Source organism: Pelophylax lessonae (assembly GCF_965119305.1).
Source record: "Pelophylax lessonae genome assembly, chromosome: 3".
Classification (NCBI taxonomy): domain Eukaryota; kingdom Metazoa; phylum Chordata; class Amphibia; order Anura; family Ranidae; genus Pelophylax; species Pelophylax lessonae.
Window position 1 is genome coordinate 397,239,967 of NC_138770.1, and position 23,781 is coordinate 397,263,747.

Consider the following 23,781-nt stretch of genomic DNA (forward strand, 5'->3'; position numbering starts at 1 on the left):
CCTCCTCTCCAGGCCTGCGCTCCAATCAGCGCGGGGGAAGGGGGGGACGGACGAGTGGAGAGCGATGACTGACAGTTACTGCTCTCGGCTCCAAGACGACCAAGAAGTGGGCGATCAGCTGTCATGTGATTGCTCAGTACTCGGTCTTAGAGCTGACGTGGGATGCTTGCAGCAATGAAGTATGTACGCTATATTACCAAAAGTATCGGTACGCCTGCTTTTACACGCACATGAACTTTAATGGCATTCTGATGGAATGTTAATGCCATATGGAGTTGGGCCACTCTTCTGGGAAGGCTGACCACAAGATTTAGTGTGTCTATGGGAATGTTTAACCATTCTTCCAGAAGTGCATTTGTGAGGTCAGACACTGATGTAGACGAAAAGGCAGTCTCCGCTACAATTCATCCCAAATATGTTCAATCGGGTTGAGGTCCAGACTCTGTGCAGGCCAGCCAAGTTCCTTTACGCTTATCCAATGTCTTTATGGACCTTGCTTTGTGCACTGGTCCAAATGATTTGGTGGGGGGGGGGGGGGGAATTATGGTGTGGAGTTGTTTTTCAGGGATTGGGCTTGGCCCCTTCGTTCCAGTGAAGGGAAGCTGCAAAGGGTGGGCCGACTCAATATTGAACCCTACAGATTAAGACTGAAATGCCATTAAAAGTTCATGTCCGTGTAAAGGCAGACGTCCCAATACTTTTGGTAATATAGTGTATGTAGGTTTGTTTTTTCCCTAAGTCCATACTTCTCCTTTAAAAGTGGTTTTAAAATCATTAAGGTTCTATTCTATGCATTAAGGTAAAGAAAACCTTCTGTGCTGCAGCTACCGCCCCCCAGAACCCCCCCCCCTTTTTCTTACCTGAGCCCATCCAATCCAGTGATGTGCACGAGTGCAGTGGCGCTTGCCACTGTCTCTTTCCTCATTCGACAGATTGATAGCAGCAGGAGCATTTGGCTCCCACTGCTGTTAATCAAATCCGGTGACACAAGAGTGCGGGGCGGGCTGAGTCCTGCCGTCCGTGTCAATGGACGCAGCAGTGGGACTCAGGAGCGAGCACGCACAGGTGCCCCAGGGAAAGAGTTTTTCCCTGGGGGAACCCAATGAAGAGGAGGGACCTGGAGTGCCAGTGGGGGGGACCTCAGAAAAAAAGGAGGATCAGGGCTGCTTTGTGCAAAAACATTGCATAGAGCAGGCAAGTAAATATAGGCATGGTTTGTTATTTTTATTAAAAAAAAAAACACAAATACGTTTTATAACCCCTTTAAGTTCCGGTTCACACTAGGTTGCTCCGACTTAGGGGGCGACCTGTGAATTCGCGTGCAGGGCGTCTTCGTCGCGACTTGCACAGACTTCATAAAATGAATGTCTATGCAAGTCGCCTCCAGGTCGCCCCAAAGTAGTACAGGACCCTTTTTCTAAGTCGGAGCGACTTGTGTCGCTCCTATTAGAACGGCTCCTGTACTACACAATGGGAACGTGACGGACCGCGACTTGTCAGGCTGACAAGTCGCCTGACAAGTCGGATCAATGTGAATGCGGTCTAAAGGCAAGCATGCCCAAAAAGCAGTTGAGCATATACAGTATCTTGTACACAAAGAAAAATATTTAACGTTTCGGTCAATCTTATTTTAATGAACATGTAATACACACACAACAGAGGATTCCTAGAGCGCTATGGGTTAGCAAACGATTACAAAAGGCTCTTTTTTAGAGCCTTATTTTCAACAAAGCCTAAATAGAAAGTTAGTTTTTAGTTTTAGCTATACAGCTGTGCTTATGCCACATAAGTATGGTACTACTGTGCTTGTTTAGAGTAACATGTAGATGCCTCTAGTACTGCTCTTAGCTTGTGTACAATAATCCTATTAAAAAAAAAAAAATCATCATATTAAAGGATTGCTTTACCCAGCAGAGGTACTCAAAAGGTAACAACTGCTTTCGGTGGTACCTCACATACTGTAGCGTCCAGTCCTTGGAGAGCACTGCACTGTATACATTCCTTGAAAACACATTACAAAACACAGGTACCTAACCTTACATCCAATTTCTTTCAGATCTTCAAATAAAAAAAAAAACTGTTAAGACAAGTTCTGACAGGTAAGCCTTAAAACAATTTGTGACACAGACAATGAAAAAATAAAAAAGTTCACAGGACCACTCCTAGGAAGCATCACAGGCTATGAGCACAAGTTCAGACACACCTATAACCCATGCCAAATTATATATCTTTACTCCTCATTGTGCATGAAACATGACACTGTCACTTCATTCATCGACATTTTGTGATACACAAGAACACCTGCACATTGAATCAAAACTTAGTATAGAGGAGGGTGTAAGAACAGGTTTCTGCAATAAATGATGAGTCAAGCAGGCTCCTGTTTGTAATTTTGATAGAACACGGCTACCAGCTAGCAATTTCCAGTAAAAAAAAAAAGTTATATTTAGGTCGAAATTTCAACACTACAGTTATTATAAAGATCTATGCAAATCACTGCAGGAAATTATTCTTCTGAATGCAGGGTCACTCAATTTTTTCTATTCTGTTCCACAAACACATGCTTGGTCCCATCCGTAGCAAACAGTTAAAGGAACATTGTACATGATTTTGAGATGTTGTCCCCAAAAAAAAAAAAAAAAAAAGGGTAGATGTGGCCTGCAGTACAGTCACAATCTGGTCCCTGAGCGATCGTTCTTTAATCATATTGGAAAAATCTGTATGTTTGTGCCTCTAGACAAGGGAAGGGCAGCTCTATGGACACCAGAAGGTTGATGATATGAGGGAGAAGGCGTAAGACAGAAGGCATGTGGGAAATGGAGCAAAAACGTGGAGTTAGTTTGATGGAACCAAAAATGAAGTGACAGAAAGCCAACACCACTCATCACTCGAAGAACATCAGCCCAATGATGAAGCATGGTAGTGGTGGCAAGTTTTCAAAATGCCATCAGCCATCCATCTAAGCTGAGAGTTCAAACAGAACTCAAGCCAAAAGGGGAAGCTTCACTTGTCTGCCTCCTTCCCCTACTACATTTGCCACCTTGAGGGGGGGTAGCAGGTACCTGTCAAAATCAGCCATGGGCCAGAATTTTGAACCCCCCTCCTTCCTCCGCAGCCTTCAGGGACCTGTGCAGCGCACTTCAGGCTCGGGTCACACTATTGCGATGCGGGAAGGCTGCTAATTCGCAGCCTTTTCCCGCATCGCACACGCACCCCCGGCAGTTCACACTGCCATATGCGATACGCTGGGGGTGTCAATGTAATCTTAACGACACCCCCAGTTTGATCGCATATCACAGTGCGATCGTGCAGTTCGCACAGGATGGGATCGCACAAGTGTGAACCGCTGTGCGATCCGATCCTGATGCGGCTGCAAAAATGCCTCCTGTGCGTGTTTGCACCGGGTGCGATGCGAATTTAGCCATACAAACTGTATGGCTAAACTCGCACCGCACAGCTGATCGCATGTAATGTCGGAGCAGTGCGCTCCGACATTACATGCGAACCCGGCACTCGCATGAGTGTGAACCGGGTCTCATACATGTGCAGTATGTAACAGTTTCCCTTAGTCAAGATGGCAGCATCAGGACCTGTTAGCCAAATAATTGGCCCGGGTGAGGACACCACTGGATGCCTGGACAGGTAAGTGCCTTAATATTAAAAGTCAGCAGCTACAGTATTTTTTTTTTTTTGGGGGGGGGGCATGGAGCCTGGAGCTCCTCTTTAAGACAAATTTTGACAAGAAACTGAAAAAGAAAACACATGAAATAAAGATGTAAACCGAAGGAAGACCTTGTGTGAAATGAAAGTGTTTGTTACCCCAACACTTCATATTCCTGATATGTGGCTGCTGTACCATGTACTTGTATAAGAAAATATCCCAGTTCTCTTTGTATTGCTTCAATTATGTGAAATTCCTAGTATTCCTGACAGTCCCACTGCTTTTCTATTAAAAATTGACCACGCTAAGCAGGAGAACACACCGTGGTCCTGACATGCCCCCACTGCACAGCCATTCACTGGGAATCTCAGTGCTGCTGCCGCTTCTCCTCCCCCCAGTTCCTATGCAGCTGAAAACAGAGGGAATGTGATCACTTACAAAATAGTGGGGGGGGTATTTATAATGTTTTTTATTACTATACAAAAGTGTTTAACCTTTCGTTTCTGTTTTAAAGTGAATGGGTTGTTTTACGAGGTGATCATTTACAAATCACTTTAAGCCCCGCAGAAGAGGATAGAGATTGACGAAAACTAAAACAAATGCTCTTTTGTTAAAAAAAGTTTGCTTCAAAATAATATTTTGGCACCCTATAAACAAAACTTTTTTTTTTTTAGTTTTGGATCAAGTAGGGTATAGAGTATACCCTATAATATCTACAAATCAGTATTTCAGTAAATTCTTTCCTTGTATCATGTGAGGAATAGGAAACAGGGAAAAGATACACTATATTGTCAAAAGTATTGGGACGCCTGCCTTTACACACACATGAACTTTAATAACATACTTAGTCTGTAGAGTTAAATATTGAGTTGGCCCACCCTTTGTAGCTATAACAGCTTCAATTCTTCTGGGAAGGCTGTCCACAAGGTTTAGGAGTGTGTCAATGGAAATGTTTGACCATTCTTCCAGAAGCGCATTTGTGAGGTCAGGCACTGATATTGGACAGGAAGGCTTGGCTCACAGTCTCCACTCTAATTCATCCCAAAGGTGTTCTATCAGGGTTGAGGTCAGGACTCTGTGCAGGTCAGTCAAGTTTCTCCACCTCAAACTTGCTTAATAATATCTTTATGGACCTTGCTTTGATCACTGGTACATAGTCATGTTAAAGCTGTTATAGCTGCAAACGGTGGGCGAACTCAATATTGAACCCTGCAGACTAAGACTGGGATGCCATTAAAGTTCATGTGCATGTATAGGGAGGTGTCTTAATACTTTTGACAATATAGTGCATCTCTGGCACTGGCTTACCATTGGGGAAACATTAGTGATGAGAAAAATGTGTCATATCATTCCCAATTAATCATCCCTACTCTCAAGCTCATAAAAATTGAGGTCAGACACAAGACAAAATCACCAAATCCAACCAAGATGGACAAATTCTTTTCTCATAACTATCAAATATTGATATTCACATTTAAATCCTAGAACAGTCAGTCTCAACCTTTTTAGCACAGAGGAACCCTAGGAATACACTTTCCAGCATCTGGGAACCTCTTAAAAATTACTATATCTACAACTCATACATTAGTGTGATGGTCAGAGGAAATAATGCTCCTAACATTTGTGTTTTTTGGGAAGAATTACCCCCTTACAGATAGTTTAAGAAAAAAAAAAATCAATGGTGTCAGTAGGAACTAAGAGGCAGAAATTGCACAAGGAACTCCTAGCAACCTCTGGAGGAACCCTGGTTGAGAAACCCTGTCCTAAAAGGTTAAATTGTTCTTAAAATGTATTTAAATCCACATTAGTATTATATGGCAGAATATTAGTCCTTCGATAGTGGCTTTAGTATACATTAGTGCCAATAACACATTTCCTGTTGGGGGGGTACTAAATCACTGTACTGTATCTAGGGAGGAGCAGGATTGTCACCTTCAGACAGAAGTACAGCACACCCCCCGCTCTCCTCATCTCCATAACATAAAAAAGGGGTGATCTGTAGCTCACAAAGTTAAATGTGCTGGACTTGTAAGACTTTTTGATAGAACACTACCAAATCAATAGGAAGTTGATTTTAGGCCAGGGCCGAACAACTACCAATTGCCAGGACGCACTGTGGCATCCACTGATTGGGTGCAAGGTTTTGGCACTGCTAATGATAGCCCAGTCATTTCAGAACCTTCCCACCAGCAATAGCTATATCCGGGTTTTTAAAGCTGGCAGCTAGTTCCGGGTGAGATTTGTCTAGGCCTACTTTAGGCAACCTAAGGACACATTATAGTCATTACATCTAGTTTTAGTAATCCTGTTTCCTTCACTTATAAACTTGACTCATTCACTATTCTACTGCCCTTTAATCTACTTTTACAACACACGCCTTACAAACATTTTCAGTAGATTTTGCACATGGTGTGTTATATTGTTAATGCATTTTACACGCACTGCATCCTGTTTAAAGCAAACATGAAGTGGGCAAAGATTTTATGGTTTTGTTTACAAGAAGATAAATATGCATTCAATTTATTTATTTTTTTACGCATAATATATGCATTACTATTCATCTCTATGCAATTTGTTCTTTCAAGAACATGCCTAGAATGCTTCTGGTGACAGTTTGACAAGGCGAAACATACAAAAATATGAAAATGGGATGTTATTGTACCGTTACTACTTTGTGCCCTGTTCTACCAGTCCTTCAGCCTTATGGTGGTCGGATGGCACCTAGGGAATCACCTCGCCCTTTCTAGTCCATGGGGGGGGGGGGGGGAGGCATTACTTGCTAAATTTTCAGAGATTGTTTGGTTCAAGGTGAAAGTAATTTTACTGTGTAAATGTTTAAGCAGTTATCTTATCTCACAGAAATAAAAAAAAAATCTTCTGTACCAATGACCTGTGTAGTTATTTAGATAAAAGGAAACCAGCTCAATCATCACTGTCTGCCACAGAATGCAAATAGCATAGGACAAACAGGTGGAGACATGAGAATAAACAGCAGCCGATGACTATTTTTAGAGGTTAGCATCCGTGAAACTAGATTTTGTAGAAGGGCCTGCAGATCTTGAAATATCCGTCTACCTGGAGAGCTGATATGATCTATGGTGAAAGTCACAAGCATTACAGATAAAGTACTTGCAACACCTATAAAACCTAAAAGGAAACTACACTGCTCAGATTCTGCTGATTAAAGAACAAAAAAAAATAAAAAACGTGAAAGTGACCCTTTTTTTAAATTTACAGTAGCCCAGCTATGATGTACCATAAACAGGTGCACAATGGATCAGTTATGTGACCAAACATGCAAGCTGACAGTCAAACCTTGTGAGCACACATTTCTGACAGCTATTTGTTCAGAGGACACTGAGCTTGTTTTTGTGCAACAGGTAAATCAGGAATGCATAAATTGCTTTCCACTTCACTTTGATCCACATAGAAATGCACTTAAGAATAATGTCATCTTTGACAAGAAAAGATATTAAAATAATATTACAGAAACAGTCAACCCGGGAAAATAAATGAACTAGATTTAGTTGACATATGGAATCTAAAGCGAAGGAGGTCCAACATTTAGCAGAATGTAAAATCAGGAAGCAGATGGACTTCAATTTGCACATTGCTGCTTAATGTGATAAAAAAACATAAGAAAAAAAAAAAAAAGATTTTCCCATAAAGAAAAACTAAATAAAAGAAAAATTATGGTAGAGCATGAACAATAATACCCGTACAGAGAACAAAACAGTGCATACAATTGGACAAAAACATCTGATATGCTGATGATGGTATTATTTTCATGTAATGCAAGTGCAGGACATAATTATTTTTTTTTTTTAATTACACACACACACAAAGTAATTATTGGCATGTCATTCTGATCATCAACACCCATAGATCTTTTTTCATCCACAGCAGCCATACGTGTATTGAGTGGTGATCAATCTAGGTATTGGAAATTGAGGACAATGGATTTATTATCAAATAAAGCATAAGTTCACTTACAAAATCATTTAAAAATCAGTGCAAATGACATGACTGACAGTGGGGAAAATTATTATTTGATCCTCTGCAGGTTATTTGCCCACTGACAAAGAAATGAAAAGGGTCTACAATTGTTATCATAGGTGTATTTTAAATGATAGAGACAGAATATCAAGCAAAAATCCAGAAAAAAAAAAAAACAACAAGATACAAAAATGTTAAAAAATTGGAGTTGCAGTTCAGTGAGTAAAATAATTCTGTCTCCCACAGGATGGCTACAGTATGTGCTCGTGTGGTACACAGATTAGTCCTGTCAATTTAAGAAGGTGCTCCGAACGACAACTCGTTATGTGTATAAAAGACACCTGTCCACAGAATCTTTCTTCCAATCAAACCTCACCATCATGGGCAAGACCAAACAGCTGTCAAAGGAGGTCAGGGACAAGATTGTAGACCTGCACAAGGCTAGAATGGGATACAAGACCATCAGCAAGAAGCTTGGTGAGAAGGAGACATCTGTTTGGAGCGATTATTTGCAATATGGAAGAAATACAAAATAACCATCAATCGCCCTTGGTCTGGAGCTCCAGGCAAGATTTCGCCAAATGGAGTGAGGATGTTTATTAGAAAAGTGAGGGATCAGCCAAGAACTACACCGGAAGAGCTTGTGAATGATCTCAAGGCACTTGGGACCACAGTCACCAAACAAACCATCGCTAACAATATGCCATCATGAATTGAATAGCTGCAACGCTCGCAAGATCCCTCTTCTCAAGAAGGTACATCTACAATCCTGTTTGAAGTTTGCCAACGAACATCTAAATAATTCAGAGAACGATTGGAAGAAAGTGCTGTGGTTAGAGGAGACCAAAATTGAGCTCTTTGGCAATAACCCGACTCGCCGTGTTTGGAGGGAAAAAAAAAAATGCTGACTAGGACCCTAACATCACCATACCTACAGTCAAGCACGGAGGTGGAAACATTATGCTTTGGGGCTGTTTCTCTGCTAAAAGGTACAGTCCAACTCTGCCGCATTGAGGGGCCATGTATTTTAAAATCTTGGATGAGAACCTTCTTCCCCTCAGCCAAAACACTAAAGATGGGTCGTGGATGGGTCCCTTTATCATGACAATGACCCAAAAAATACCGCCAAGGCAACAAAAGTAGTGGCTCATGATGGAGCCTTAAGGTCGTGGAGTGTCCTGGCCAGTCTCCAGACCTTAATCCTATAGAAAATGTATGGAGGGAACTGAAACTTCCAGTTGCCAAGCGACAGCCAAGAAACCTTAAGGATTTAGAGAAGATCTGTAAAGAAGAGTGGACCAAATCCCTCCTGAGATGTGTGCAAACCTGGTAACCAACTACAAGAAATGTCTTACCTCTGTGCTTGCCAACATGGGTTTCTCCACTAAGTACCAAGTCATGTTTTGCTTGGGGATCAAATACTTATTTTACTGAACTGCAAATCAATTTATAACATTTGAATCATGTGTTTTTTCTGGACAATATTCTGTCTCTATCATTTAAAATACACCTATGCTAAAAACAACCTTCATTTCTTTGTAAGTGGGCAAACCTACAAAATCTGCAGGGGGATCAAATAATTATTTTCACCACTGTATCTTCAATGTGATGTGGCCCTTGTGCTGCTGTGTCCTAGTTTACCAGAATTTTTCATCCTCCATCCCCCCCCATTTATCAGTGAGGCAGGGGTTAATAGATCTGAGGGATCTGTGGCAGGCACTCCTCAAGAAAGCCTGACTATGCTTGCCCTTTCCATCCAGCTTCTTTAAATGAAACGAGATCTATGAATGGAGAATAGAATGCAAAGTGCTCTGTGATTAGAAGAGGAAGCTCCTGTCATTCATTCAGCTGTCCTCCATTTATAGAGCGGGACATATTTTTATTAAAGGTTCATTAACATGGGCATCTAAAATGGCATATTTAAATGTGTACAGCTTATAGTTTTGTATGCATCTAAACACAGCACTATAGGAATTTAATGGGGCCATACACACAGCTGTGCCTACAACAAACAAAAATGTGTGTCACATTTAGTGGTGTACATTAAAAAAAAAAAAAAAAAAAAAAAAAAAAAAAAAGGTCACAACTGTGTCTGGGGCCATCTATAGCTACAGATTTACACATGTACGTCTGTAAATGTGTGTAAAGGCATGCACACAGTCATTAGAATTTTTCATGTCTAAAAGCTTTATGTGTCTAAACGCATCTGTGCAGAAAACACTCATATGCCTGATTGAACAAAGCTAAATTAAAATGTATCTTTACCCACCGCCTGCCCAGCCTATTGTATTAATATGGCAGGGCGCGAGCCCTGCTATCTTGGGTGGATGTCATATGGGGTCCTCCCACTCACACGCCTTGTGCATGTCCTAGGGGCCACGCAGCAAGACAATCTGTGACCCACTGTGTCCACAGATTGTTGTATCACGCCACTGTGTGCGGCCCTGGTACCATGTGATCGTTGTGACCAATCACAGCGATCTCGTCAATTGTACACAATGGCTAAATGTGATGATCTATGTGATTGGTCACTGTGATCACATGGTACAAGGCCAAGCAAGCTGTGCTTGGCCCTGTACCATGTGATACATGTGGCCAATCACAGCTATCACAATTGTACACAATGGCATATGAATGTAAGCAATTCACAGTGTAAAAATGATTACTTACAGTGGTCATTAGTGTAATAAGCAATCAGTGTAAAAAACAAAAACCTGATCAAATCCCCAGCCACTATGGTGACAGTATGAAAAATATAAATAAATAAACATGTATCACCCCTGATGACCTCCCTACCAGTCATATGATGATGCTGTGCTGTTCTGATAGATAAAAAAAAATTATTTGATTTCTTAATTTTCAAAAAAATTGCGACAATTACAACTTAAAAAAAAAAAACAACTCACCATGCCTCTTACTACACTGAACAAAATTATAAAACACTACACTTTTGTTTTTGCCCCCATTTTTCATGAGCTGAACACAAAGATCTAAGACTTTTTCTATGTAAACAAAAGGCCTATTTCTCTCAAATATTGTTCACAAATCTGTCTAAATCTGTGTTAGTGAGCACTTCTCCTTTGCCAAGATAATCCATCCACCTCACAGGTGTGACATCAAGATGCTGATTAGACATAATTATTGCACAGGTGTAACCTTAGGCTGGCCACAATAAAAGGCCACTCTAAAACGTCCTAACCGACTTGAATGGGCAAATGCTCATATTCTATGGCGCCTGGCACTTGTGAGGTGTTCTCTTCACTGAAGAATCCCGGTTTTCACTGTACAGGGCAGGTGGCAGACAGCGTGTATGGCATAGTGTGGATGAGCGGTTTGCTGATGTCAACGTTGTGGATCGAGTGGCTCATGGTGGCGGTGGGGTTTGGTTTGGGCAGGCGTATGTTATCAACAACTAACTCAGGTGCATTTTATTAATGGCATTTCGAATGCACAGAGATACCGTGACGAAATCCTGAGGCCCATTGTTGTGCCATTCATCCACGACCATCACCTCATGTTGTAGCATGAAAATGCACGGCCTCATGTTGCAAGGATCTGTACACAACTCCTGGACCCTGAAAACATCCCAGTTCTTGCATGGTCAGCATACTCACCAGACATGTCACCCAGTCACCCATTGAGCCTGTTTGGAATGCTCTGGATCGGCGTATACAGCAACGTCGGGTTCCAGGTCCTGTCAATATCCAGCAACTTTGCACAGCCATTGAAGAGGAGTGGACCAACATTCCACAGGCCACAATAAACCCCCCCCCCCAATACAGTAAAACTGCACATTTTAGAGTGGCCTTTTATTGTGGCCATCCTAAGGCAAACCTGTGCAATAGTTATGATGTCTAATCAGCATTTTGATATGTCACACCTGTGAGGTGGGTTGATTATCTCAGCAAAGGAGAAGTGTTCACTAACACAGATTTAGACAGATTTGTGAATAATATTTAAGAGAAATAGGCCTTTTGTGTACATAGAAAAAGTCTTAGATCTTTGAATTCAGCTCATGAAAAATGGGGGCAAAAACAAAAGTGTTGTGTTTATAATTGTGTTCAGTGTAAATACCTTGGGGTGTCTACTTTCCAAAAAGGGTTCATTTGGGGGTTATTTATACTGTCCTGGCATTTTAGGGCCTCAAGAAATAACATAGGCAGTTAGTGCTTTAAGAATGATTATTTTCAAATATATACACCATAGTTTGTAGACTATAACTTTCACAGAGTAAATAACATACACGGGTTTGAGTCATTTTTTTACCAAAGAAATATAGCAGAATGCAATTTGGCCTAAATTTATAAAAATTATTTATTTACATATTTTATAAACAGAAACTAAGAATTTTTGTGTTGTTTCTTTTTTATATATAGCAAAGAAAAAAACCCAGTGGTGACTAAAGCGGAACTACACTGTATCTGAGCAGCACAAACAAAAAACACTTTCTAATTCATTTTTTATATTCAAAGCAAACTCCCTCATTCATCCACGTCGCCTTGCTTTATTTTGCTGAGAAATCAATTAGAAAAACACCCCTCAACATTTCTGCCCATGGCCAAGGGCAGACGATTCATGTAGGAATTGCTTCCGGGAGTCCATCTGCCTTTAGCTCAGGCATGCAGGCAGGAGGGTGTGCCTAGCTGAGTAAACCCCTCCTCCATATTTTCCAAACTATTTACTAATGCTAGCAGCATAAGGATTCAAAATAGCAAATGCTGACTGAGAGAGAGTGGTTCCACTTTAAATACCACCCAAAGAAAGCTGTCTCAAGAAAAATGATACAAATTTAATTTGGGTACAGTGTTGCCTGACTGAGTAATTGTCATTTAACCACTTCCGGACCAGAAAGTATTACCCTCTTAATGACCGGGCCATTTTTGCGATTTGGCACTGTGTTATTTTAACTGACAATTGCGCGGTCATGCAACGCTGTACCCAAAAAAAATTGATGTCCTTTTTTCCCCACAAATAGAGCTTTCTTTTGGTGGCATTTAATCACATCTTCGATTTTTATTTTTTGCGCTATAAAACAAAAAAATTAAAAGTGACAATTCTGAAAAAAGAACCACAAACAATATTTTTCACTTTTTGCTATAGAACATTCCCAAAAAAAAAAAAAATCCCAATTAGTGTATAAATTGGTTTGCGCAAAAGTTATCGCATCCACAAACTTGGGGAAAGATTTCATTTTTATTTGATTATTTTTTTTTTTTTTTTACTAGTAATGGCGGTGATCAGCGATTTTTAGCGGGACTGCAACATTTTTGACACTTTTGGAGGGACCAGTGACATTACTACAGTAATCAGTGTTAAAAAGTTACACTGTTACTGTAATAATGACACTGGAAGGGAAGGGGTTAACACTAGTGATAGACCGATTATCGGCAAGGCCGATATGCACCTTCCCCGATAGATCGGCATCTGCCCTGGAACTGGCCGATATTGCCGATATTTCTGTGACGTCATTCTGCCTTCTTAGGCTGCCTCCCTCGCCTTGGACAGCCTCGTCTGGAGTCAGGACTAGTCTCGCGGGAGTGTATAACAGCCATACACCCACCCACAGCAGCCTGGTGCCAGCCAGCCACAGGCACTGTACTAGCCACCCACAGGCCCTGTACCAGCCGGCCACTCACAGGCACTGTCCCAGCCTATGTTGGTGACAGATTTCCGCGCTTATGGATGAATGTGTGCAGGACAATTGACTGCAGCCTACCTCAAAATATAGCAAAGCTATATCTGAAAAATCTGAGTGGGTGTAGAGGTAAATGGCGCTGTCAGAGAGTATAATTTGTACAGGTGGGTAAGGGATATAAATATCTGTATAGGTCTGTAGGTGGATCACTCTATATTAAATAAAAAGGGAGTAGGATAATAAATGTTTAAAGATAATAAATGCAAAGGTGTATCAGTTGGAAGAGATAAATAATTAAGTCAAAAATTGATAGTAATCGCTGAGTGAGAGTGATCTAAAATACATAAATATATAAATATTAAGTTAATTAGTAAATAATTTGTGTAACCAAATGGTATGAAAGGGATATTCAGTGTGGGTGATCAAAAATTAGGTACTGATAAAATTAAACATGTGACAATCCAATATAACAATAAATAATCAAAACCAGAGAAATAAATTAATAAGCCAGTGGTATAAAAATTTCAAATCGATTGTGATGATATTAAAATTGCTGAAATGGCTAATTAGATTAAAGGTAGTGCTCTTATAAAGTGCATATAAGGTGCTAGCAGTGAATAAGAACTTCAAAAAACTGTAAACATCACATAAATATAATATATAGTATTAGGCAGTGTCCAATGGGAAATTCATTAAATATCCGTGGCAATATTATCCCAATTAAGTCCAAAACCAGGTGCGAGTAAATCCAAAAAAAGTATCAGGAAAAGTGGATCCCAGGTACTCTGTGAAGGTGGGGGTGCTCAATATAGGAATAGGTGCTCCCCTCCTATTGATCCCGCTGCTCCTGATGACGAAACGTGTAGAGCGTGGTCACGTCAATTCCGCTTCCTGTTGATTGACACGCAGATCAGGCCGGAGGAGCGCACCGCGTCCCGGAAGTTACCGCTACACGAGGGTGTTGCGGTCCCTAGGACATACACGCACTGTGTTTTTTATCAAATGTGAGTACTATGTATTTATTTACTTAATAAAGTGGAAAATTAGTTACAATACTTCACTATTGGAGCCTTTTTCTTCCTTTCATCTGGATACCTTCCCTTACTTATCGGATTACCTATGAGGATACACTACATATGAAAAATAATGGTGGAGAGTATATGACAGGCGTATTTTGGATGAAGTGGATATCTAGCTAGCTGTCGGAGGGATCCATAAGAGTTACCCCAAACGCTGTTTACCCCTGTAGGGGTACTACCCTCTGGTGAGTGCGGGATCAATAGGAGGGGAGCACCTATTCCTATATTGAGCACCCCCCCCCTTCACAGAGTACCTGGGATCCACTTTTCCTGATACTTTTTTGGATTTACTCGCACCTGGTTTTGGACTTAATTGGGATAATATTTCCATAATATTGCCACGGATATTTAATGAATTTCCCATTTGACACTGCCTAATACTATATATTATATTTATGTGATGTTTACAGTTTTTTGAAGTATTTTTTCACTGCTAGCACCTTATATGCACTTTATAAGAGCACTACCTTTAATCTAATTGTTAGCCATTTCAGCAATTTTAATATCATCACAATCGATTTGACATTTTTATACCACTGGCTTATTAATTTATTTCTCTGGTTTTGATTATTTATTGTTATATTGGATTGTCACATGTTTAATTTTATCAGTACCTAATTTTTGATCACCCACACTGAATATCACTTTCATACCATTTGGTTACACAAATTATTTACTAATTAACTTAATATTTATATATTTATGTATTTTAGATCACTCTCACTCAGCGATTACTATCAATTTTTGACTTAATTATTTATCTCTTCCAACTGATACACCTTTGCATTTATTATCTTTAAACATTTATTATCCTTCTCCCTTTTTATTTAATATAGAGTGAGCCACCTACAGACCTATACAGATATTTATATCCCTTACCCACCTGTACCAATTATACTCTGACAGCGCCATTTACCTCAACACCCACTCAGACTGTCCCAGCCTACCACAGGCACTGTACCAGCCAGCCACAGGCACTGTACCATCCACCCACCCACAGACATGGTGCCAGACAGCCAGCCACCCACAGACAGGGTGCCAGACAGCCAGCCACCTACAGACAGGGTGCCAGACAGCCAGCCACCCACAGACAGGGTGCCAGACAGCCAGCCACCCACCCACAGGGTGCCAGACAGCCAGCCACCCACCCACAGGGTGCCAGACAGCCAGCCACCCACCCACAGACAGGGTGCCAGACAGCCATTCACAGGCCCTTTTGCAGCCAACCACAGGCACTGTACCAGTCAGCCGCCCAGAGCCCCTGTGTCAGCCAGCCAGCCACCACAGGGTGCCAGTCAGCCAGCCAGCCACCCACCACAGGGTGCCAGCCAGCTACCCACAACAGGATGCCAGCAAGCCAGCCATTAAGCATTAAACAGAAATTAACATGTTCAGTACCAGATTTGTGTCAAAAATTGCCTTTATTTTTCAAAACTTTTAATGTAAAAAACATTGGCCCATATCAGCCGATACCAATACGTTGTGACCAAAATATCAGTATCGGCCCTAAAAAAAACATATCGGTCTACCCCTAGTTAACACCAGGGGCGATCAAAGGATTAAATGTGTCCCTAGGGGGTGCTTTCTAACTGTGGGGGAGTGGACTTATGGAATGAACACAGAGACCTGTGTTCCTAAATAGGAGGATCACAGGAGCCCTGTGTTCATTGCTGACAGAACAGCGGTCTGCCATGTTTACAACGGCAGATGGGTGTTCTGTCTCCACATTGAGCACTTCACGGGTGCCCACCACCAATCGTGGCCGCCAGACACGCAGATCAGCTTCCCCTGTGGTGAATGGGCGCACACGCACCCCCACAAGCAGTCCTGCGAAGCGACGCACAGGTACGTTGTTTCGCAGCTGGCGGTCGGCAAGTGGTTAAAGTATGACAGCTCTAAAATTTGAAAATTGGCCTGGGCAGGAAGGGGGTGAAGGTGTTTGGTAAAATATGGAACGATACAATACCTCAATTTACAATACCTCGATTTAAAATACGATCAATCAGAAAGGATCTAATAAAAATGATCATTTATTCTGTATTGGTTGTATAACACCCATGCAGATATTTATTTTATCAATAAGATTCTGCCACGGTTGCCCAACTGATCAAATGGAGGGTCTGTGTTTTCACGATTCTTTTTCAACTAGATCATCATAGTCGCATCAATTGATTAGACTGAAACAGCACATTCCTATATGCACATTACATCAGAAAATATTTATTGATTATAGACTACAGAACCTGCTGTATACCGCTTTCACAAGGAGACGACAAACCTTAGACACAGATTAAAGTAAATATCTGCACAATGAATTTTAAAAACCTAAAAGCATTATATTGCAGTCTTGGAAGACGTCCTGATGAAAATGCATGGTGCTCAGTGCTGCCATATGACACTATCAGGAATCTAGCTCCTGATGAATTGCAAACAGGAACATTCACATACAGCAAGTTCTCCCCAAATCCCTCTCCATTCGTTCCCATAGAGTATTTATTATCGCAAAACGGACAACGCCTTGTGAATGTAAATACTCTAGGTAAACAATAAAGGTATAAGAAGCTGACAGTTTACTTATTCAAATACAAGTGAAACAGGCCCGGCCTAGTATAAAACAAGGATCATTCGTCTTTCTTTAGATCAGGACTAGAAGTATTCATGGTTAAATGATGATCATCGTGAGGCTGAGTTACTGCAGTCCCCCTTTATCGTATGATCAGATAGAATGCTTGTATACCTATGTGAAAAACAATGCCGGCCTGTGCTGCAGCAAGCAGGTATTAGAAGAGGGGTCTTCCATCGGCATCCTTCACACAATCCTGTGGAATCCACTAACAATGCACAAGGAGACAGGATACCAGTGAGAGCCACCCCCCCCCCCCCTTCCTTTTCCAGGAAGAATGGGCAGGTGGGGGTTGGTGAGAGAACCAGGGATCGGATTGCTTTAATCAGATACCAGTGCAAGTCTATGACACAGCGATATTTATATTCTGGGCACACACCTTGCCAGCGCAAACACACAAACGCTGCTTTGGGTTTACTCTACATTTTACAGCTGCTACATATGTACATGGAGGGGAAGGCTTATTGCCAGAAAATAAACACCAGTCTCCCAGCTCAGGACAGCGCTGATATTTTTTTCTGCATTTTCTAAGACTCTACTGTCATAATTGTCACAGTTACACAGCAGAAATGACAATCATGAAGAAGTCTAATTGGGAAATGAGCGATACCAATCATTGTAGAATACAGTACAGGCTGGGAAAACACAGGGGTTGATGTAATAAAGCTAGAGAGTGCAGCACCAATTAGCTTCCAGGTTTCATTGTCAAAGCTTAAATGAACAAGCTAAAGGTAGAAGCGGATTGGCTACCATGCACAAGATTTTGCACTCTCCAGTTTTAGTAATTCAACCCCACAGTCATGATAAGTATAGCTACTGGAAGGGCCAATGCAGATACCCATCATGCCATCAAGATATCTAGCACTCATGTACTTGGAAGACATTTTACAAGATTATTCTTCCAAGCCCACCTGTGCATAAACCCCCCCCCCCCCCAAAAAAAAAAAAAAAAAAAATTGCTGCATCTTTGATGCGCTTCCATGAAAACACATTATATAGGATTCAAAAGCAACGCATGTTAAACACACTAGTATTGCACACAAGCTACATGTCAAAAATCTTTGGAGGAGAAGCATGAAATAGCATTGCTACATCTGCTCATGGTCCCCTACAGACCACTTAAGCCAAATGCAAAGTTGACCATACATGTATTGATTTGTGACCAGCAATCTACGTACAAAGCGATCGCAAATGTGCAATTCATCCTCGATTAAAAAACATTGAACAATGCAATAATACGGGATTGATTGAAAACATGATCTATCAGAAACAGTCTACTGAAAATAATAATTTAACCATTGAATTCACATTAAATTCAATCATTTTATCTGCACTGAAAGAGCAACTGAATGATTATACTGTATTGATACATGCGTGTGTATTGAGGTGGTCACCACACATATTTAAATCAGAAAAGAGGTTGAAAACAATCATTTAACCATTTAATCCCAATTCAGTCATTTTAGCTGTATCAAAACCTCGACTGAATGATGGTATCGATCGATACGTGTATGGCCACTGTAATCATAGCCATACACGGAACCATTTTTTATACAATCGTCCTGCTGATCAGGAATATGATCGGAAGGCTCATTTGACGCACCATACACTTAACGATCCTATAGAATCATCTACTTCTCTGCAACCGTACATTCCATCCAGACCCATCAGAATAATTTTGATTAATTGGACTAGTTTGTTTTTTAAAACAGACTGATGACTGAGATTTACTGAAACCGGTGCAGCCGTGCATAGTAACCATAACCAATCAGCTTCTAACTTTAGCTTGTTCATTTAACCGGTTGCCGACTGCGCATAGTATATTTACTGCAGCAGTCAGCCCCGGCCAGGCAGAGTGACGTAGGTCTACGTCGCTCGCCTGTCACTGGGATTAGAGCCAATAGCGGGTGAGCGCGCGCCCGCTGAGGCGCGCGCCCGCTGAGGCTCGTTCAGGGAGGAGTGCGGGCGTGTGACCGGCGGACATCGGGAGATGTCGGTACAGCGGGAGAAAGGCAGAGCGGCTTATGTAAACAAGCCGCCTGTCATTCTCCCCTGTGTAAAAATGGAGATCAGACGGTTCTACTATGTAGAACCATTGATCTTTGTTTTTACACCAATAGCCATGTCCCACTACAATTAGAATCACGCCCCTAGGACACACTTAACCCCTCCCTGTCCAATACAGTTAACCCCTTCCCTGCCAGTGTCATTTCTGCAGTAACAGTGCATATATATAGCACTGATTACTGCAGTAATGTCACTGGTACCCCCAATGTCGCAGTACCGCAAAAAAAAAAAAAAAAAAAATCGCAGATCGCCGCCATTACTCGTTAAAAAAAAACGCCAAAAATCTTTCCCTTTGTTAGTAAACGCGATAACTTTTGCGCAAACCAATCAAAATACGCTTTTTGCGATTTTTTTTTACCAAACATATGTAGCATAAAACAATTTGGCCGAAAATGTTAAAAATTTGATTTTTACATTTTTTTGGGGGAGAATTTCATATATATAAAAAAAGTGAAAAATATTGTTATTTTTGCAAAAATTACGCTCTTTTTTTGTTTATAGCACATGATCAAAAAATCGCACAGGTGATCAAATACCACCAAAAGAAAGCTCTGTTTGTGGGAAAAAAAGGACGTCAAATTCTTTTAGGTACAGCGTCGCACGACCACGCAATTGTCCGTTAAAGTCACGCAGTAAAAAAATCGCAAAAAACCCCTGGTCAGGAAGGGGGTAAAATCTTCCGGGGCTTAAGTGGTTAAGTTTTGATAATAAAACCTGGAAGCTGACTGGTTACTTTGCAGAGTTGCACCAATTTTAGTAAATCTCCCCCAATGTGTCTTTTTGAGAATTCCGAAATCCAATTATGATATCTAATTCTGTGAAGAATCGTTTGATCAGATCAGTATGTTTATGGCTACTATAATGGTGTCCGTCCATGGTCTGATAAATTATATATGCATTTTTCTTGATCCACAATCGATCGATGTGACAGTGGATTTTGATAGCTGGAAAAGACGATCATCAGTTTCTTGAATGCATCCTTATTTTCACCTTACAATCGGATTGAAATAGGATCACATTCATGACCAGAACATCTCAGAGCTACTGACTGATACAGCACAATCGATAATTTTCTGCCCTGGTCGATCAACTCACTTTGATCAAATGTGATCTAAATCAATTGGAGGGGAAGTTATGGCTATTCAACTGTTTGCTGATTTGATTAGATAATAAAAAGAATGTGTGTATGGTCATCATAAGACCACAATTACCTGTTGTCTACAATCTTTTTATTAAGTAGTAAAAAAAAAAAAAAAGGGGGGGGGGAGAAAATAGTGAGCATAAAGGTGATCCTAGTACTTATAAAACCTGCATGAAAAAATCCTATCTATATATCCCCCAATGATTGTGATGAGAAGCTAACACTGGTAGTGTAAAGAAGGGAATCAATGTATCTTTTAGAACAGTAACAAAATAACCATGTTGATAAACATCTCTCCAAACTGTTAGATCCCAGAGAAACCTGGGGGAATCAGAGGCATCGCCATGCATCATACATACAGGGTATGGGATTTACCATCACTTCTATTGATCATACATATAAGGGATGCCATGTCATGTCCAGGGTATGGGATTTACCATCACTTCTATTGATCATACATATAGGGGATGCCAGGTCATGTCCAGGGTATGGGATTTACCATCACTTCTATTGATCATACATATAGGGGATGCCATGTCATGTCCAGGGTATGGGATTTACCATCACTTCTATTGATCATACATATAGGGGATGCCAGGTCATGTCCAGGGTATGGGATTTACCATCACTTCTATTGATCATACATATAGGGGATGCCATGTCATGTCCAGGGTATGGGATTTACCATCACTTCTATTGATCATACATATAGGGGATGCCAGGTCATGTCCAGGGTATGTGATTTACCATCACTTCTATGGATCCTATATACAGGAGATCTCATGTCATAATGCACAGGATATGAGATTTACCATCACTTCTATGGATCATACATACATACATACATACAAGGGGATGTCATGTCATGCACAGGGTATGGGATTTACCATCAATTCTATTGATCATAAATACAGGGGATGTCATGTCATATTGCACACGGTATGGGATTTACCATCACTTGTATGGATCATACATACAGGGGGATGTCATGACATGCACAGGGTATGGGATTTACTATTATGGATCATACATACACAGTATGTCATGTCAAAAAACCACAGGGTATGGGATTTACTATTACTTCTATAGATCATACATACACAGTATGTCATGTCATAATCCACAGGGTATGGGATTTACCATCGCTTCTATGGAACATACATATGGGATATCATGCACATGGTATGACATTTACCATCACTGCTATGGATCATACATATAGGGGATGTCATGTCATGCACAGGGTATGGGATTTACAGTCTCTTCTTTGAATCATACATACAGGGAATGTCATGCACAGGGTTGGGAAATTTTGATCACTGCTATGGATCATACATATAGGGGATGTCATGTAATAATGCACAGGATATGGGATTTACCATTACTGCTATGGAACATACATATAGGGGATGTCATGTAATAATGCACAGGGTATGGGATTTACCATTACTGCTATGGAACATACATATAGGGGATGTCATGTAATAATGCACAGGGTATGGAATTTACCATCACTGCTATGGATCATACATATAGGGGATGTCATGTAATAATGCAGAGGATATGGGATTTACCATCACTGCTATGGATCATACATATAGGGAATGTCATGTAATAATGCACAGGGTATGAGATTTACCATCACTGCTATGGATCATACATATAGGGGATGACGGATGTCATGTAATAATGCACAGGGTATGAGATTTACCATCACTGCTATGGATCATACATATAGGGGATGTCATGTAATAATGCAGAGGATATGAGATTTACCATCACTGCTTTGAATCATACATATAAGGGATGTCATGTAATAATGCACAGGATATGGGATTTATCATCACTGCTATGGATCATACATATAAGGGATGTCATGTAATAATGCACAGGATATGGGATTTACCATTACTGCTATGGATCATACATATAGAGGATGTCATGTAATAATGCACAGGGTATGAGATTTACCATCACTGCTATGGATCATACATATAAGGGATGTCATGTAATAATGCACAGGGTATGGGATTTACCATCACTGCTATGGATCATACATATAGGGGATGTCATGTAATAATGCACAGGGTATGAGATTTACCTTCACTGCTATGGAACATACATATAAGGGATGTCATGTAATAAATGCACAGGATATGGGATTTACCATCACTGCTATGGATCATACATATAGGGGATGTCATGTAATAATGCACAGGGTATGAGATTTACCTTCACTGCTATGGATCATACATATAAGGGATGTCATGTAATAATGCACAGGGTATGGGATTTACCATCACTGCTATGGACAGTATAGATATGAGAAGGCCTTATGATAAGACATGGCATGATTCCATTAGAAAATCACAGCAAGAGAGATCAGTGTGATCAGAGGTAGAAGATAAGTGAAACGACCCCCCAGAGACAGACACATACACACACTCCTATAGAGAGCAAGCTCTTGGATTCAATGACATGATACCTACTGAGCCGTGGGATGAATGAAGCTGTGTGATCACTGATCGCTCATCGTCCTCTCCAGATCAGGATGGCACACCGATAATCAGGGTCACGTGGGACCGGTTAAGCCGAGCACCCCATGTCAGCGTTGTCACCATAGACCAGAAGACAAGGACAACAAACAAGGAGAGGAGGCTCGCCTGCCCTGCAGCCGCAGCTTGTGATGGGAGAGGGGCGGGGACAGGTCAGCGGAGGGGGGAGAGAGGGAGTCAGGAATGGCCGGCACACGGCCCTGCTCTGTGCTCTTCTTCCCCGGCCTCACAGAGCTGTGTACAGGCGGAGAGATGGCGGACTGCTCTTACTCACACTGGAGGAATGGAGGCTGAACCAGGCGGAGGGTTTTTTCAGTGCGGTATTATGTCCACCCCTCCTGCCACAGGGTGGTGCAGTCCACCCAGCCGCAGCTCGCTCCGGTACGGTTTATCTCCTCCTGTGCAGGTTGGGGAGATGGTGCTGGAACGTCACCGACAGCCCGCTCTGTACCCCTCTATGGTGCTGAGCCATTATCTAGGCAGCCCTCTCTCATCACATCATTGACGTTTATTTATTATGACATGCTTTGTTTTCTCTATGCTTGGGAATCTCAGGGGTAATCAGTTAATTGCTAACTACATGCTGGCACTGGGAAGGAGAATGTCCCATGACCTACAATGCGTCACTGCTCCCAGTACACTACACAGAGCTCCCAGTACACAGCCCCCAGTACACAGAGCTCCCAGTACACTACACAGAGCCCACACTACACAGAGCCCCCAGTACACAGAGCTCCCAGTACACAGCCCACACTACACAGAGCTCCCAGTACACAGCCCACACTACACAGAGCTCCCAGTATACAGAGCTCCCAGTACACAGAGCCCCCAGTACACAGAGCCCCCAGTACACAGAGCTCCCAGTACACAGCCCACACTACACAGAGCTCCCAGTACACAGAGCCCCCAGTACACAGAGCTCCCAGTACACAGCCCACACTACACAGAGCCCCAAGTACACACTACACAGAGCCCCCAATACACAGCCCACACTGCACAGAGCTCCCAGTACACAGCCCACACT

The 23,781-nt window shown here is 41.5% G+C and overlaps 1 protein-coding gene across 2 annotated transcripts in view; it reads right to left on the reverse strand.

The window, feature by feature from the left end:
- Window positions 1-23,190, reverse strand: part of WASF1 (WASP family member 1) — a 237,917-nt gene extending 214,727 nt beyond the window's left edge. Inside the window, exon 1 of one of the 2 annotated variants that reach the window (XM_082251581.1) lies at window positions 22,692-23,190. The gene's annotated coding sequence lies outside the window, so the exon portion shown is untranslated. Of the gene's footprint in view, window positions 1-22,687 lie in introns of both variants that reach the window. The other variant, XM_082251582.1, reaches the window with a different exon arrangement.
- Between the last annotated feature and the right edge of the window lie 591 nt (window positions 23,191-23,781).